Here is a 15,714-nt window from a genome sequence, read left to right as displayed (position 1 = left end):
TAGACAAACAGGCAAAGGACACAAATAATTCCCATAAGAAGATTTACAAAGAAATAAAATTTTTGCTTATATAATCTAAAGAAGTTGGCAAGGGTTCCGTGAAACAGTCACTAATGTGCTGGTGAGCATATAAATAAGTACCCAACTTCGGGAAACTGATAACTTATATTACAAGCCCTAGATACCTAATTAGTTTCATTCGGAGATTCTAAAAATTTACCTTAAGTAAATTATGCAAAAGAAGGAAAAAAGGCGTACAGAAATATGTTCACGTTACCATTTTTTTCTGATAGCAAAAAATACACACATGCATTTAAATGTCAACAAGAGCTTAATTTCACTACAGTAAATCTACTCAATGGAAAATTTTTGTCTGACTTGTTATGTTTATGCTGAGTACGTTAAATAAAAAACCCACAAAGTACAGAATTATGCATTCAGAATGATTTCAAATATGATTTAAAAAACCCACACACGGGGAAAAAAGAAAACCTAGAAAAAATTTCCACATGCCAAACATTGGTTGCATTCTAACAGTCAGACAGTGGGTGATTTTTAAAGCTTTTACCTTTCTCTCTCTTTTGCGTGTGTGTGTATTTTTCTAATTAATGATAACATGAAAACAATTTTAAAATTGTTTAATTTATTAAATGCTGAAGAAAAAGAAGAAAAGTAAGAACAGCTTTTGACTCTCCCTTAGAAGAAGCAACGTCCAGGTGTGTGCTTGAGGCACGGTGGGGGCGGAATTTATCCAGAATTTAAAGGAATGCATTGAACTAACAGATGCTCAGCTGATGAGGCATAAATCTTGCTAGGTCCAAGATTTCAACATGCAGCATCAGAGGGACCTGGGAACAATGCATGAAGTAACAGAGAATCGCACAGGTGAGGAAGCAGGTGCCACCTAAGCGACCAGAGAACAGCCACAAGAACCCAATCCTCGATAGAAAGTTTCCTCTGTCCGCAGGTCAGCCATCAGACCATCAAAACTGTGCGTAACGTAAGGAGGAAAGAGCAATATGAAAAACACTCAGAATGCCAAATGAACATTGAGTGCCAGAGAGTGGGTGAAGGGGAGGGGAGGTGTTTAAATACAATTCTGCCAAAGTGGAGAGAGCTCTTAAGAGAAATGAAGGTAGACGTTGAAACCTAACTATTTTCTAAAGTGGGTATTTATCTTGTCTATTTTAAAGGGACAAGAGGAAGAGAAGATTCAGCGTAGAAACTGAAAGTGGAAAAAAACTGCGATGTCTCCGTCTAGAAGGTAGAGAGGCAACCCCAGGGAGGTTTAGACAAATGTAACAATTATAATAGAATTATAATACTCCCTAACAATTATATTAACTATAATACTTCCTATCAAAGGGGGAATCTAATAAAAAAAACAAACCTCAAACTCAATCATCTTGTGCCAATAAGAAACACACAAAAAAACAAGGCATATTCAGAGTAAAATGATGAGATAATCTATGGATTATCAGGCACTCGGAACACTAGGAGAGAAAGAAATATGACAACGTAATTTGTTTTTTAGTAAAAAGAATTGAGAGAGTAACACAGAAACCCCACAAGGTAAATGTTATAATAAACAATTAAAATATAAAACGTATGTTCCAATGAGCGTAGCGAAGAAGTACATGACAGGAACAAGCAGAAATGCAAAACAAAGTAGAAATAGAAATATAATTTTAAGTAGAGACCTTCATGCTGCCCTCTTAGAATATTATAGATCAAGTAGACAGAGCTATGTAGAGCTCTGAACAGCTCAAAGAATAAGGCAGAACTAACAGAGTAGTGAGGACTAAGTCATAAGTCAAGGGAATACACTCTCTTCGGGAGAGGACAGGTGCCTTTCACCAAATTCATCGCATTCCTGGGCCCAGCCAAGGACTCCAAGGCAATGGCAATTCCACTCTTCTGTTCTCAGACCCATTTGCTGCAGCAAATAAGAAAATTACAACTATTTTCTGCAGCGCCGTGATATTAATAATATATAATGGGCATTTTTATGCATTCCCTTAAGTAGTCTCTTAAGAATGTGTCAAAAATAAAATCAGAAGTACATTACTGAAATACTGGAAAGGAACAAATGTTTACACACAAAACACAGATGCAGTCGCAGCTGAAAAGAAAATAATTCCTAAGTATTCTTGTAAACAGGAAAGATGGTGAGAAATGAGGTGAACCCTGGCTACACTCAGACAACCTAGAAGAGGAACATGAGGGACATGTGACAAGTGGCCCTTGCACTCCTCTGATCACCCACGCACCAGAGCCTGGCTGTCTGCGGGGCTGCATGTGGAGGGGCTAGGAAGCCCCAACACAGGAGAACGTAAACGAAGGACTAGGGTTGCTCATAATCTGTAAAAGAATAGACTTATCAGCATCTCCAAGGCTCAAGACAAGCTCCACTGTGTGACTCCACAGGACCACAAAAGGATCGGTTTCCAGGTGCGGTAGGAAGCAGACCAGTCTTGCTATGGGAAGTCAGAGAGCAGACCAAGTGGCTATGTAGTGAGCTCTGTCCCCAGAGGTATGCAAGCAAAGGCAGAATATCTGTTTATTCAGAATGTTGTCAAGCAAATTCACATGTATGAAAGGCTTTTTTTCTTTAAACCCTGAAATAGAATATTCTGTCAACAGATTGTTTTCTAATGCTTAGTGAAGAGGAGAGAAAACATCTCGCACATGAACAAGGACTGGGCTGGGGGTCCCAGGCCCCTGCTCTGCTCCTGCCTCTCTCTGGCTGTGGGACCTCTGGGTTCTCTCATCCCAAAGGCACCGCCCAGCCCTGGGGACCAGGAGTCCGTGGCCTCACTGAGGGGCCCTCTTACTGCCAACTCAGCCCCACTCTGGGCTGTGATTCCTGCAGCTGTCAGGGCCCAGTCTGCCCACACCTTCAAGGATCCAGCATCCCACCTGGAGCAGCCCCGGTCCCACGTCGGCACAGCGGGGGTATGTAAACCCAGCTGTGGCGCGGACCAAGGCAGCCTTCCTTCCTGGAAAGTCGTAGATTTTCCAGAAAACACCAGCAACAGGAAAAATGCAACCTTAGGTGGTTTGCAGGCTAAGAAGATGCTTCTCTTGTGCTGCTGAATCCTTCGTCTGCACAAAGCACTGTGGGTGAGCCAGCTCAGAGATGGGAGGGCCAGCCCGTGGCTGAGCAGCGTCGCTACAGCCTGAGGGATGTTGTTTGAGGAGGAACATTCTCCAGGACAAAGCTCCTTGCCTGAAATCCCAGTCTCCTCTGGGGGAGCAGTGGTGAATGCCTCAGTTAGAATATAAACATTTACTTGGATGCAGTTATCTGCTGCTAACACCATAGTGTGAATAAATTCATTGGTTTACACCTGAGCTGGCCTTCTGGGGCACATGATTAAGAAAGAACAGGACATGGGAAGGTGGAGCACATAGACAGGTTCTCCGGGAGGCCAGAATTTTGCTGTAGCTGTACCCTGAGCTTGGTGGGGGTGAAGTGGGGCCAGGGAAGTGCAGGGGCCAGCTCAGGGACTTGAGATGTGGCCCCTCTGTGCTAAGTGCTCTAAGGAGAGAACTCGGTACCTTCCTGAGATGCTGTTATAATTATGCCCGTTTTACAGATGAAGACAATGAGGCTCACAGAAGCTAAAGGGTCTACCCAAGGTCAAACGGGTAGTGAGAGGCCCCATTGGAACTCACATTCTGAGTCTCTCTGTCTTTCCCTCACCCCATCCCCACCAACATCATCAGCAAGAGCAGCCGTTACAGCCAGGAACTCCCGGCACCCCCTTCCTCACTCCTGTGAGTGCCTGACGCCACCTGACATGCTCTGATCCCCTCAGACTCCCCTCCCCTCCTAAAAACCCCATCCCTGCCTCCAATCCACTTCTCCGATCCACTGGCATCATCCGATGTGATTTCCCTGCTGTAACCCAGTAGGGCTGTTAACGGTTATCTCTGTGCCATTGGCATGCGTGTCCCTGCCGTTCTTCAGCAACCCCAGGACGAGGACCATTCCTTCTTTGCCCTTATAGCATCTCAGGAAGGAGATATAAAACAGGCCGTCACGAAGGACTTATTAAATGAAAGAGGGACTGAAGGAATGACCTGGTCTGCGGCAGCTCCAGGGTGACAGGCATTCCCTGTGGAGCTGGGACAGCCAGCCAGACCTGAGAGCACCAAACCTTCCACGGAGCCCTGGGCTGCACTGTGCACTCCTCTGCCCCAGCTCCACCTCCCCGGGAGCACAAAGCCTAGCCCAAGCCAGTCCTGCAGGCATTTCCTGACTTCCGGGTCTCCACCTCCACTCTCAAGAAAGATGTAGGCCCCTCAGGGTTCTCCATGCTGCTGTACCTTCCCGCCCAGCCTCTCCAAGAGACACTGGGTGAGGGTTCGAGAATAATCTAGTTATAAGGTATAACAGTAGCCAAAGCTTGCTGAGCGCTTACCGGGCGGGGGTAGGGGTTGGTGGTAAGAGGGAAGCACTTCCATCACTTACTGCTCTCAAGAGCCCCTGAGAAAGAAACTATTATTACGCCGATTCCCCAGAGAGGTACACTGAGGCCAGGGAAATCACACAGCTGGGAAGTGGCTGGCCTGGGCTCCCAAGCGTGGCTCTAGCCTGCCACGAGCACCTCGCTCAAGGGCTCCAGGGTGATTCCTAGAGTTTGTCATCTTGGGCTCTTGGTGCTTTCCCAGCCAGATTCCGGGGCAGCCGGCAGCCCGGCCAGCGGAGGATGGTGGCACGCAAGCCACGGGGATGGCTTTCGGGCTGCCTACAGAGAGGTTTCCCCACCAGGGGAAGATGCTGCAGCCCTGAGTCAAATCAGGAGGAAGTTGAGGGTTCGTAGAAAATGTCACCTGCAATCAGGGACAAACCAGCCCTCTGCTGCCTCTGCCGCTGTCACGGAGGCTGCCAGGGGCTGCCACTGTCCCTGCCATCTGGGAAGGCCACCAAATAGGGGCAGGTGTGGACAGAGCCCGGGACCCAAAGTCCTGGCTGACCTCAAGAAAGTCGCCTGCAGGCCCAGAGAGCAAGGTCAGTGCGTGGCTCTGTGCATCGGGTTTTCTGAGTGGCCCCGGGGGTTTTTACCTGTAGGGGCTCCAGTGCAGCTGAGTGAGCTGTGAGATGTCAGTTCTCCTCCCAGCTTGGTCACCAGCCTGCTCTGGGGAGAGTCACTTCCCTCTCTGGGGCTCAGCTTCCTCATCGGTGAAATGAGGGGGTGGGACCAGGTGCTCTTCAAGCGGCTCCGCATCAGCGCCGTCTGGCCAAGGAGTTTCTTCCCTCGAATCTGGAGAGGGGCTCTGTGGGGGTCCCTCCCCTCTAAGTGCAGCTAGAATGAGGCCTGGGGGTGGGGGCATGTTGCCAAGAAGAGGCTCGAGGCTCTTATGTCCTCTTAGAGGGTCACTCTAGCTTCCCAAAAAAAGTCACTCAGCTTCCCAAAAAAGTCAAGAGCCCCTGCCTGAGCCGAGGTGTGAGAAGCCTGTGGAAGAGGAAGAAACATCTCACACAGCAGACATTCAGAGGGTGGCACCACACAGGGACAGCCAGCGTCTAAAAAAGGGCTGTCACGGCTTCCAGTGCTTCTGGGGTTTAGGATTCAGAACTGCTGCCCACAGAAAGGAGCGTGGTGCTGGACACCTTCATATTTCAAGGCCTTGTGAGCTGGGAAGGTCCAGCCTAGGGGGATACCTCAGCCCCTGCCTGTGTGTCTTCAAGGACGGTCAGCAGGGCACGCCCGCGAGGCTGCTCCATGGCCCCGGCTTCTCTGTGCCCGGCCTCCATGGGGGTTTGGGTCAGCATTGCTCCCGAGGGCCCTGTGAGCAGAGACTTCCCCAGGGCGGCCCATCTCTCGGACAGGAAGAGCTAAGACTCGCCCATGGGCCCTGGGTGGCTCTCAGCACGGAACCTGTGCAGATTCCAGACGTTCGGGAAAGTCTGGGCTGAAACGCAGCCTGGCAGATCCTGCTCCCTGCCCCGGAGGGACTCGAAGGTCCCATGAAAGACTGAGGCAGGGGCGTTTTTACACGCCTGGCAGGCTGTGACTTTCAGGCATCTACCGGAATAGAAACTCTCCAAAGTGGGTCTGGGTGATTCATCCCAGCGAATGTGGTTTCTGTATAAGCAATAGCTTGTGTGTGACTGTGAGCAAGTCACCTGGCCCTCTGGGGCAGGGGCTCCCCATCATTCGGTGAAGAGCATGACAGAACGATGTCAAGCTCTCACCAGCTCTGATCCGATCACACCCATGCTTGAGCAGTGGGGAGAACCAAGTTCACTCGCTGCTCCGGGCCGTGGAACCCCAAGCTGGCCTGGGCTCAAGGCAGGGCCACGGGTCAGTCCCTCCCCAAGCAAGGTCACCCCAGGCCCCTGGCCCAATCTAAGCTGAGGTGAGGCAGCCAGGCCAGGGCACCCTGGGTGCCGCTGCAGGAGGCCAGGAGCCCGTGGGGAAAGCAGCAGGGAGGAGACGGGCAGGTGTCCGGGTCCCCGGCATGGGAGGCCCAGGAAGGGGTCAGCCTTGAGGGGCTGCAGAAAGTGACTCACTGCTCAGGCCGTCCTCAAAGGGAGCCTCATCCACCTCCCATTTTGGCAATTTGCTTCTTTTATTTTTAAATGACTGTTTCTGTGTTTTGTGGCTGTTGCTTTTTATTTTACATTTTGAATGCATACACGTGATTCAAACACACATGTAAACATACAGTAAAACGTCTGTGCCCCATCACTGCCCCCAAATCCAGTACCCACCTCCCCTCAGGGTACCACTGATTGCAGCTTCCTGCAGAGTTTCTGTACCAGCATGTACACATATGTGTGCCCTTATTTTCTCCCTTCTAATGCAAACACAAGTCATCTTCCACCTCCCTTTCTTGAAGAGTTTTGCTGACGACCCTCATTGAGGGAGTGATGGTGGGCCCCTGGCAGGGGAATGTGCGGTCCAGGGAGACTCAGAGTGTGCTCTATCTTTAGGGGTGGACCAGGCAGGGCCTTGCCCAGGGCCAACCCATGGCTCTGGCCTCTCCATCCAGCTCCTCTCCTCCTGCTGCCACCGCCACCACCCTGGGGAGTCATAAATATGAAGACTTTTTCTTAAAAAGTTTCACTTAAACCTCCCAGAACCAGCCACCCTGGTCCTGCCCCACATCTCACCATCCAGAACAAATCAGAGGCTTTGGGAGCCTGGGTGGCTCCCTGCCTGCCTGCCCTCTGGGGAGCCCAGAGCAGGAGGGCAGTGGAGCTAGAAGCTTCACGCTCACCATGTTCCTGGGCAGCATCTGAGCTTAGGAGCCACTCCTTCTAGGGTGAGGAGCAAGCCAATGTGTCTGTGTTTGCCAAAGAGCAGCTCGCAGCACCGGGGGACTCACGCCACCCTCTCCCACTGCTGCTTTATTCTCCCCTTTAGAGATCAAAGTCCTGTGCTCAAGGAGCATCCCCTCCAGGGGAAAAGAGTTGCCCAGGAAGGGGGGCGGGGGGGATGGGCATCGCAGACTGTTAAGTGCTGGGTCAGAGCCACGCAGGATGCCCTCCAGGGGCAACCTTCCCAGGAGAGCTGCTCAGGGAACAGGGGCGAGGGGGCGAGGGACAAGGTGGGGAAGGAAGAAGCTAGAGGCACAGAGAACAGCCTGAGTGCAGACATGAGGAGAGATGAGCTTGGCGTTTGGGGGGATCCAGAGGTCTCTCTGTGTAGTCGCAGGGCGGGAGGGCTAGCCAGACAGCAGCGGGAGCAGGGGTGCTCAGGGGCCCCAGGGAACATTTGCACTGGATCGGAATGTGGTACAGGAAGCTGTCCGATAACACGGAACACTCTGACATAGTCCAGAGTGTCTCTTCTCACTCGCAGCCAAATCAGGACCAGCTACCGCGGGCTGGGGCAGCTCAAGGACTGGACCCAGGACAGACCCAGTCAGGTGGCAGGTCAGGGTGGGGTGAGGGCAACAGCAGTAACAGGAAGGAATCATGAAGGGAAGGGGGCGTTGGGGGCGGCGGGGGGCAGTCTGAGGGAAAGGCTGCGTGGTCGGAGGCAGCCTGATTCCAAGGAGAGCATCAGGCAGGCTGGGCTCCGTAGCCACTCCCACTGCAGCCGCCTGTAAACTTGGCTCCTTGCCTACCTTCTGTAAATTGGGGGTTGGACAGTCATTCAACCAACAGACTCCTTACCAGGCAGTGGTGGTCACGACACACAGCAGGGCCTGCCTCAGAACCCTGTGTCCAGCTGTCAGTGTGACAGCAGGGCTCAGAGCACCGGCGAGTGTCTGGTACCTGATGATGCTGGGACCCCTCAGTCCCCACTGATGCTATGTCTGCCTTAAGGGTGTCTTAGAAAAAAGAAAAGGAAAGCAGCAACACAAAGGATGCAACCTTCCTGAGAGAAGGAGGAGGGGCACCAGAAATAAGGGGCGGCCTCGACAGAGAGGGGAGGCAGGGGAAACTGAGGACAGAAAGGCAGGGAAGCACCCTCCGCTCCGCACCTCCAGGCTCTGCCACAGATCTGTCCCCAAGCTCAACTTATACTTTTAGCCTGCCTGACTCAGTCCACTGGGGGGTCGGAATCAAGTCCCTGAGGACCACTGCCACCAGGTCCCCTAGTTGTTGACAAGTCAGCTGAACCCTAATAGCACCCACAGAGACACACACTGTCCCGTGGGCGCGGGGGCAGCTGAGAGCATCCAGTCCCTTCATGACTCTGGCCATTTTTTCAGAGCTCCCTGCTCCCCAGAATTGCCCTCCCTCCTGCCGCCGTGGCCCTAATGGGGCCTGGAGTCCCCCGAGGATGCAGACGTCAGACAAGGAGGCCTCCAGGCCAGACACCCCAATTCCACCGCATCAGAGGGGCCCTTCACCATGAAGGTTGTAAAGACCACAAGGTTCTGGGAAAGATGGACATCCAAAGCTTCCCCTCCAGCAGGGGAGGAAGGGTTCTGTGGTTTATGTAAGCAGGGCCAGCACTTCGAGGGAGCAAGTTACCAGCCCTGGCTTTCCTGTCTAGGTTCTCCAAGTCCCCTCAGGGGTCTGGCCCTCAAGGGGAACAGTGTCCTGGGCTGAACCATGGAGGAAGCTTCCTGAGACCTTTCCTCCTCCAGCCTGGCAACCAGGGCCCCAGCCGCCCTCCTCCCTGGGCCCTGGGGGGGTCTCACCTCTGGCCTCCAGGGCTCCCTGACACCTGCCAGAGGTCACAGCTCCCAGTTATGTTGTATGTTTCCTGGGGACATAATGGAGTGGAGGAATCCTTTGGGGATACTTTTCTCTTCTTATTTCCTGTTGCATAAAGTGCACTCTGTCCTTAGCTCGCGTGTCCATTTGGAGTGAAATAATCTCTTTCACACTTCAGTTACTAAATGTCTGTCCTACTTATTTTTCGTATTTTCTGTTCACTTCATTCCTTCCCAACCCTCCCCAACTGACACACATTTTTATCTTTGTTGTATGAAAATTGTTAACTGGGGTATAATGGTATGTCCTTTTGTTCCCATGAATTGTCTTGTGACACTTTAATGAGTACCTCCTCACCCCTCCACAGCTGCAGTCAGCATGGGGTTCATTTCCTTTCTGGAAATCTTTGAATTAATTTTGATTAAAAAATTTTTTAACCATGGGTTGGAGGGAAAAGATATTCTCCAAAACCGAGGGCCTGGCAGTTCCCTCTAAGGGTGAAGCCAACCCTCCTATTTTCATGCAAAAACCCTTTGTCCCCAGAGCCTCTTGCCCCCAGCTGTGGTGCTCTCCATATCTGCTCTGTATTGTCATCAAATATCTTCCCAGTCACTCCCCACTCGTGGCTCAGTCTTCACCCCTGGACACCCCACCCTTCAAGGAGACCTCGTGAACGCCAGGACGGCACCCTCCACCATTTACACGGTGAGGCCTAAGGATCTGTCCGCGGCCTGTGCACTTATAAATAAAATCAGTCCATTCTCCAAACAAAGTGTGGGGGGTATACTATCATCAGCCTCAGTCACAGACAAGGAAACTGAGGCTCAGCAAGGTTGAGTCACGAGCCCACACGTGCGCCAGGAGCACAGCTGGACACGGTCATCGAGCGCGAGTCCAGATTTGTACCTGCCAGGCCAGGCGCTCGGCGGCACACCTGCATCACCTCACAGCATTCTCACAAAGTCCCTTGAGGCAGGGCTTCTGACCACCTCCAATTCATGGGTGTAGAAGCGAAGACGTGAGAGGTTAAACAACTCACCCAAGATGACCCAGTTATTAAGAAGCTGAGCTGCAACGCAAACCACACCTGCCTGACTCCAGAGGCCCGGAGGTAACTGCTTCTCTAACCGCCTTCTCATTTCCATGTGCTGCTCTCACAGTGTGACCTCCTCCTGCTCTCGCCTCCCGCCCCTGGGCCCCCCATCCCCACAGCCCCTGAAAGCTCTCCTCTCCCTCTCGCCCTCCCTCCACTCCCTCCACACCCTGCCTCTCCACGGCCCAGTTCATCCCCAGCCCGGATCAGTCCCGACCCCTGCCCCACTCCACCCCAAGCCCACTGAGCCAGCGGAAAACGCTCCAAGAGGCAAAGGGAGCCACTCAACACGGCGGTCTTGGAGCACCAGCACCCCATCCTGGTGCGAGATCAGACCCACCCCAGCCTCTTCTTCAGCCCTCTCCACGATCCCCACCATCCACAGACGCCTTTGTCCCCAGCGTTACAGAGAATATTTGGCTTATCAAGCATGAAGCTCGGGCTCCTTGTCCTCACACCAGCGCTGTCTGCTTGTCCGCACCCAACCAACTACTGCAAGGTGTTTCTGCTGCCTAGAGAAATTCACCTCCCAACTCCAGCCCACCTCACCTGTCTCCTCGGGGAAACTGCTCCGTTAGGTTGTCACTGCTGTTTATGAGGGGTGTCCATAGGGCATGGAAAAATGCTAGAGGGTGTTACAAGAACAAAACTTCATTCCCTACTTACTGGTTTTAAAGGTAGAAAATTACTCACAAATTGGATGGATTCCTGTTCTATAATCTAAGGTGACCAGAAAGCTTACCTTATGTATGATATGATTTTTACAGAGATTTCTATAGAGAAACATTAATTTCCATTACATAACACAATAGTGTTATATGAAGGGAAAGCTATTACAGAAGGAAAAGTTTTCAGTGTTCATTAAAATAATTGGCTCTACCCCTCTTCTAAATGAAAAGAATATGAGCCATGAATATTTATAAGATGAAAGCACAGAGGCCTCAGACTAAAGAACATTCTCAAGAAGGTGTTAATTACAAGGACAGTCTCCACGTGGGAGCAAAGGTCTCTGGGTCCTCATCTTCCAGCCCAGATGCATCTGCAGCCTGGATCTCTTGCTTAGTTCCACCCTCCATCGTGGTCCAGGACTCCACATCCCACTCCCTGATCTCATCACTTCCCAGCCTTCTGCAAATAAAAGCAAAACACACACTTTGTTCTGGCCCAAACACTGCCTTTGATGGCCTCCTTCCAGGCCTCGGTTTCCTTATCTCTACTATGGGCACAGCTGTGCTGCAGGCAGGGCCTCGGATCACCTTGCTCTCTCTCTCTCGAATTATCTGATCCTAAGGTTGAGGAAACAGGCAGACAGAACTCCTGGGTCTGACTCTCACCTTGTTCATTGGCAATAATGAAGAAAAAGCAGCCCTACTGTTATTCTGCTGCCCCATGCCTGCCCCTCTTCCCCTCCCCCTTTCCTGCTCCCCACCACCCCTGCCTGCTACAGGCCCCAACTCTCGAGGCCCTTGGCCTGGCCCTCTTCCTCCTCTCCCACCTCGCCCAGCCAGGCTCCCATCTCTCACCAGCAGGCCCCCTCCTTACTTTGGAGCCCGCAAGGCCCGCTGCCTCCGCTGGTGCCCTGGAGTGCCCTGCTCCCCCGCCCCAGCCAGTCCCCCTCCCCCACCCCTTGCTGCCTGGCCTCCCTCTCTGCTCTTCATTCCTCCTCTGTCCTGAACCCCGCTTCTGGCCCACCTCTAGCCTCCAGCCACCTGAGCAAACGGCTCACCTGTCCTTCCATCTTTCCTACCCAGTCACCTCCTCCAGTCATCTCCCCTCCTTTGGGCCATCCTGCAAACTATCCCAGGAGACTGGTGCCCCTGCCAGTGGGCCCCTGAGCCTCTTGGAGCTTCATGAGTTGGGGCACCTCCTGGGCTCAAGGAGAGCCTGGTGGGCCCGCCAGTGCTCCAGGAAGCCCCCATCCCTATAGCCTGTTCTCAGCCATCTGGGGGTCCGGCCTATGTCACCTGGTGGCCTCCCCTCCTTGGGATCAGTCCATCAGTCCCCAGGGGGTAACAGGCTCCTCTGTGTCCACTCTGGGGCCCCTCCAGGCTCTCCAAGTCATCACTGGAACGGGGTGTCTGGACTCAGTGGACTCAGGGCATCTTTCCCTGCACGGTCCTTCCCTTCCAGGTGGCCAGGCACGGACAGCCTCATTCAGGAGGAGCAACTGTGCCAGGTGCCTGGTACATACCCCTCCCCCAAACCAGCCTCCAGGAGACAGTACGCGGGGGTCCCTTTGGCAGAGCAAAGGCTGCCTGAGTAGGGGAGGCTGCGGTAGCAGGAGGAGGGGTGATACCAGGCTATAAGCTATTGGGGCATAAAAGCCTGCAGGGAAGGGGCAGGGAGGGGGGCCAGCCCCTCCCTACCAGAGTTTGGCTTCAGAAGTCCCTGATTTAGGCTTCTGAGGCCACACCTATAGCCACTGTACAGCACCCTGCCACCCCAGAGGTGCTGGGCTAGGCTCCAGGCAGCCTTTCTCACCCCAACCCACCTTGGCTTCCCAAACTGCCACCTGGCGTCAGGTGCTTTCCTTGTCTGCGTTATAAAGGCTCCCTTTTAGAGCTAACAGCTCGATTGCCTCCATGGAGTACCAGCCCTCAAACTCACGCTAAGTGTTTGGGGGACCCCTCCCTGCCCTGCTGTTTCTCCTCTGCGCCCTTAACACCAAGGGCTGATTTTGTCCCTCCTCACACGACAGAACTTGGCGGCTTCTAACCCAGCTCTGGCTCAGCAATCCCAACACCTCCGTTTGCATGAAAGCCAGGCCCTCTCTCAGAAGCAGCAATGAAATGTACTCGAATTAAACGTTTATGAGTCCCCAGCCTCTCTCAATCCCCCGGCTCTGTTGGCTTTTTCGGCCCCAGCACCTCAGGGAGGTTACGTCTGGAGACCAAATGTGAGGTGACCAACAGCTGGTAACAGCGCACGTCTCCACTGAAAGCCTCCACCCTGAGCTCTTGGTGCCAGGGAAGTGGATACAGCTGGAAGCAGCAGGAAAACTCAGCCTTGGCAGGGTGAGGAAAACCCTCAGCCTCGCCCTGATCCCTGGGCCCTACACCCCACCCTCAGGGGCCTAAGTCACTTCTTGGGCAAGAGGCAGCTTCCTCTCAGGAGACACTAGTTTGCTACCTGGGGGTTCGGGAGGCCAACTGTCCCAGGGGCCCAGGGCTCTGGGGGTTCCTGGGATGCTGGCCTTTGAGTAGAGGAGCTGCCACAGCAGGTCAGTGGGGGAGCTTTGGGGATCGGCCCCTCTCGTTGAGCTGAGGGTTCCTCTCCCTGACTGCATTCCCCGGGAAAGGACATTATCCTGTTGGGTTTTGACCCAGGGTTCTTTCTTCCACTGACTGTGCCCGGGATGCCCTGATCCTCTTTGGCTCCCAAGATGTACACACATCCCACCAACCTGGACACGTGAGCACACACAGGCCCCTTCGCTGCAGTCACTGGGCCTCAGAGCAAACACCTGGGGGCAGGGGTGGGGCCGTGTTTTCCTCTCTCCTCAGACACAGCTGGCAGGCACCCCAGTTTCAACACCACAGTGACCACATTTCCAAGAAGAGGCTCCCAGTGCCATGGTCAGACAAAGGGGCTGTGTTACCTCAGGCCAAGCTTGCTGCCAGCGCATGGGAACGTCTGGAACGTATCAGACAAGGGGCTTCAGGTTACATGAAGCAGCCCGGTCTCAGGAGCCAGAGTGTGGGGTCCTGGGCCCAGTGGCCACCCCAGCCCAGCCCAGCCTCCTGTCTGGACAAGGGGCCCAGGCAGTGAAAGACGATGGGATTCCACACGTCTGTTCATTATTTTCTCCCTCAGGAACTCTTTCCTTCTTAACTGACTCCTCAGGGCCTCAGAGGGGTAAACGGACCACCCTGCCATAGAAGGGGCTTTGCCCAGTTAGTCTGTCCCAGCGTCCAGAGTAGTTATGCTGTGTGTCGTTATCTTTCCTCAGACCTTCACAGGCTCACAACCACAACTGTGCACACCCACCCTGAGGGGTACACACACCCAGAGACACACAGGTATGTGGACACGTCCACACACACGAACACACACCCAGAGACATGCCCTAACCTAGAAACACACACACTCACCCACAGACTCATCCAAAGATATATATACAGAGGCGCGTGCGCGCGCGCGCGCACACACACACACACACACACACACACACACAAGGACACCCACACATGCTTATGTTCCCACAGACACACAGACTCACTCACACCTAAAGACACAAGTAAGTGTCAAATCACACAAATCACAATCAGACAAATCACACAAACGTGTAAGGAGATCTAAAGTCAGAAAACTGCACCGACTCACACACTCACACAGCTGCACACTCTCAGAGAGGCCCACCCCTGACCTCCCACAGGTCCTCTGCCACTCCATTACCTCGTAGCTGGTTCATGACCTCCTCTTCCTCCCCAAGGCCACAGTCTTGGCTTCCCAAGCTTTCCTTACCAAGAGTCCTGAGCAGGAGACAAGACGGCAGGTCGTTCAAGAGAGACACTTAGAGGGGACAGAGCCAGAGTACCAGCAAACTTGGCCTGAGCCAGTGACAGTGACATACGACAGCATCACCCTCCTGTTATATAGCACAGTCCTATTGAAGAGGAAAATTAGAAACTTGCACTCAGCTAAAAATAACTCCATGCTTGTTCTGCTTTTGTACAATATGCTTGCTGCTCCTAGCAATCCAATGTAACCATAAGATGTTTTGCTAGGAATGGAATGTTCTGCACCTGCTCTTGTAAGTTTCTGTTTGGAAACTTCTGTGCTCTGTAAACCAAGTAACCAATCTACCCATGCTAACTGTAACCATGTGCACTGACTCCTATTAAAGTAAAGCTCACCCTGAGCTGGGGTCCAGAACTTTGGAGCGTTTGCTCGTCTAGGGCCACCGGCTTAATAAACCTGAGTTCTCCAACCCTCCAAGTGTGGTGCTTGGTTTCTCGACGGACTGATTTCTGCAGCTCTCATACTCATGGTTCCCCACGGGCTAGGGTGAAACCCAAGACCTCCCCGCCATCCCAGGATACAGTTGGAGAAAAATTTGAAAATATTCTTGCCGTAAATCCTAAGAGTTTCCATCATGAGGAAAAAATTTTTTTCTATTTCTTTAATTTTGTATCCATGTGAGATGATGGGTGTTCACTGAATTTATTGTGATAGTGATTTCATGATGTATGTCAGTCAAGCCATTATGCTGTGCACATTAAACTTACACAGTGCTGCCTGTCAATTATAGCTCAATACAACTGGAAGGAAAAAGAAAATATTCCTGCAGCCTGCGTTTGGAGAGTCATTAACCTTAAAGTTCCTCGAAGAGTCCCAAATTCAATAAAAACAGCTAAAGAATGAATCCTATGGAGAAAATATATGAGAAATGAAAAACATACCACTTATGAAAGTGAAGTATTTAGTTAATCACGGTGTATTAGATTTTTAACTCTGTGGAACAAGCTAGAATATAACTTTAAGAAAATAAATT

The sequence above is a fragment of the Hippopotamus amphibius genome, chromosome 8, assembly GCF_030028045.1.
Source record: "Hippopotamus amphibius kiboko isolate mHipAmp2 chromosome 8, mHipAmp2.hap2, whole genome shotgun sequence".
Taxonomy (NCBI): Eukaryota; Metazoa; Chordata; class Mammalia; order Artiodactyla; family Hippopotamidae; genus Hippopotamus; species Hippopotamus amphibius.
This window is presented reverse-complemented; position numbering follows the sequence as displayed.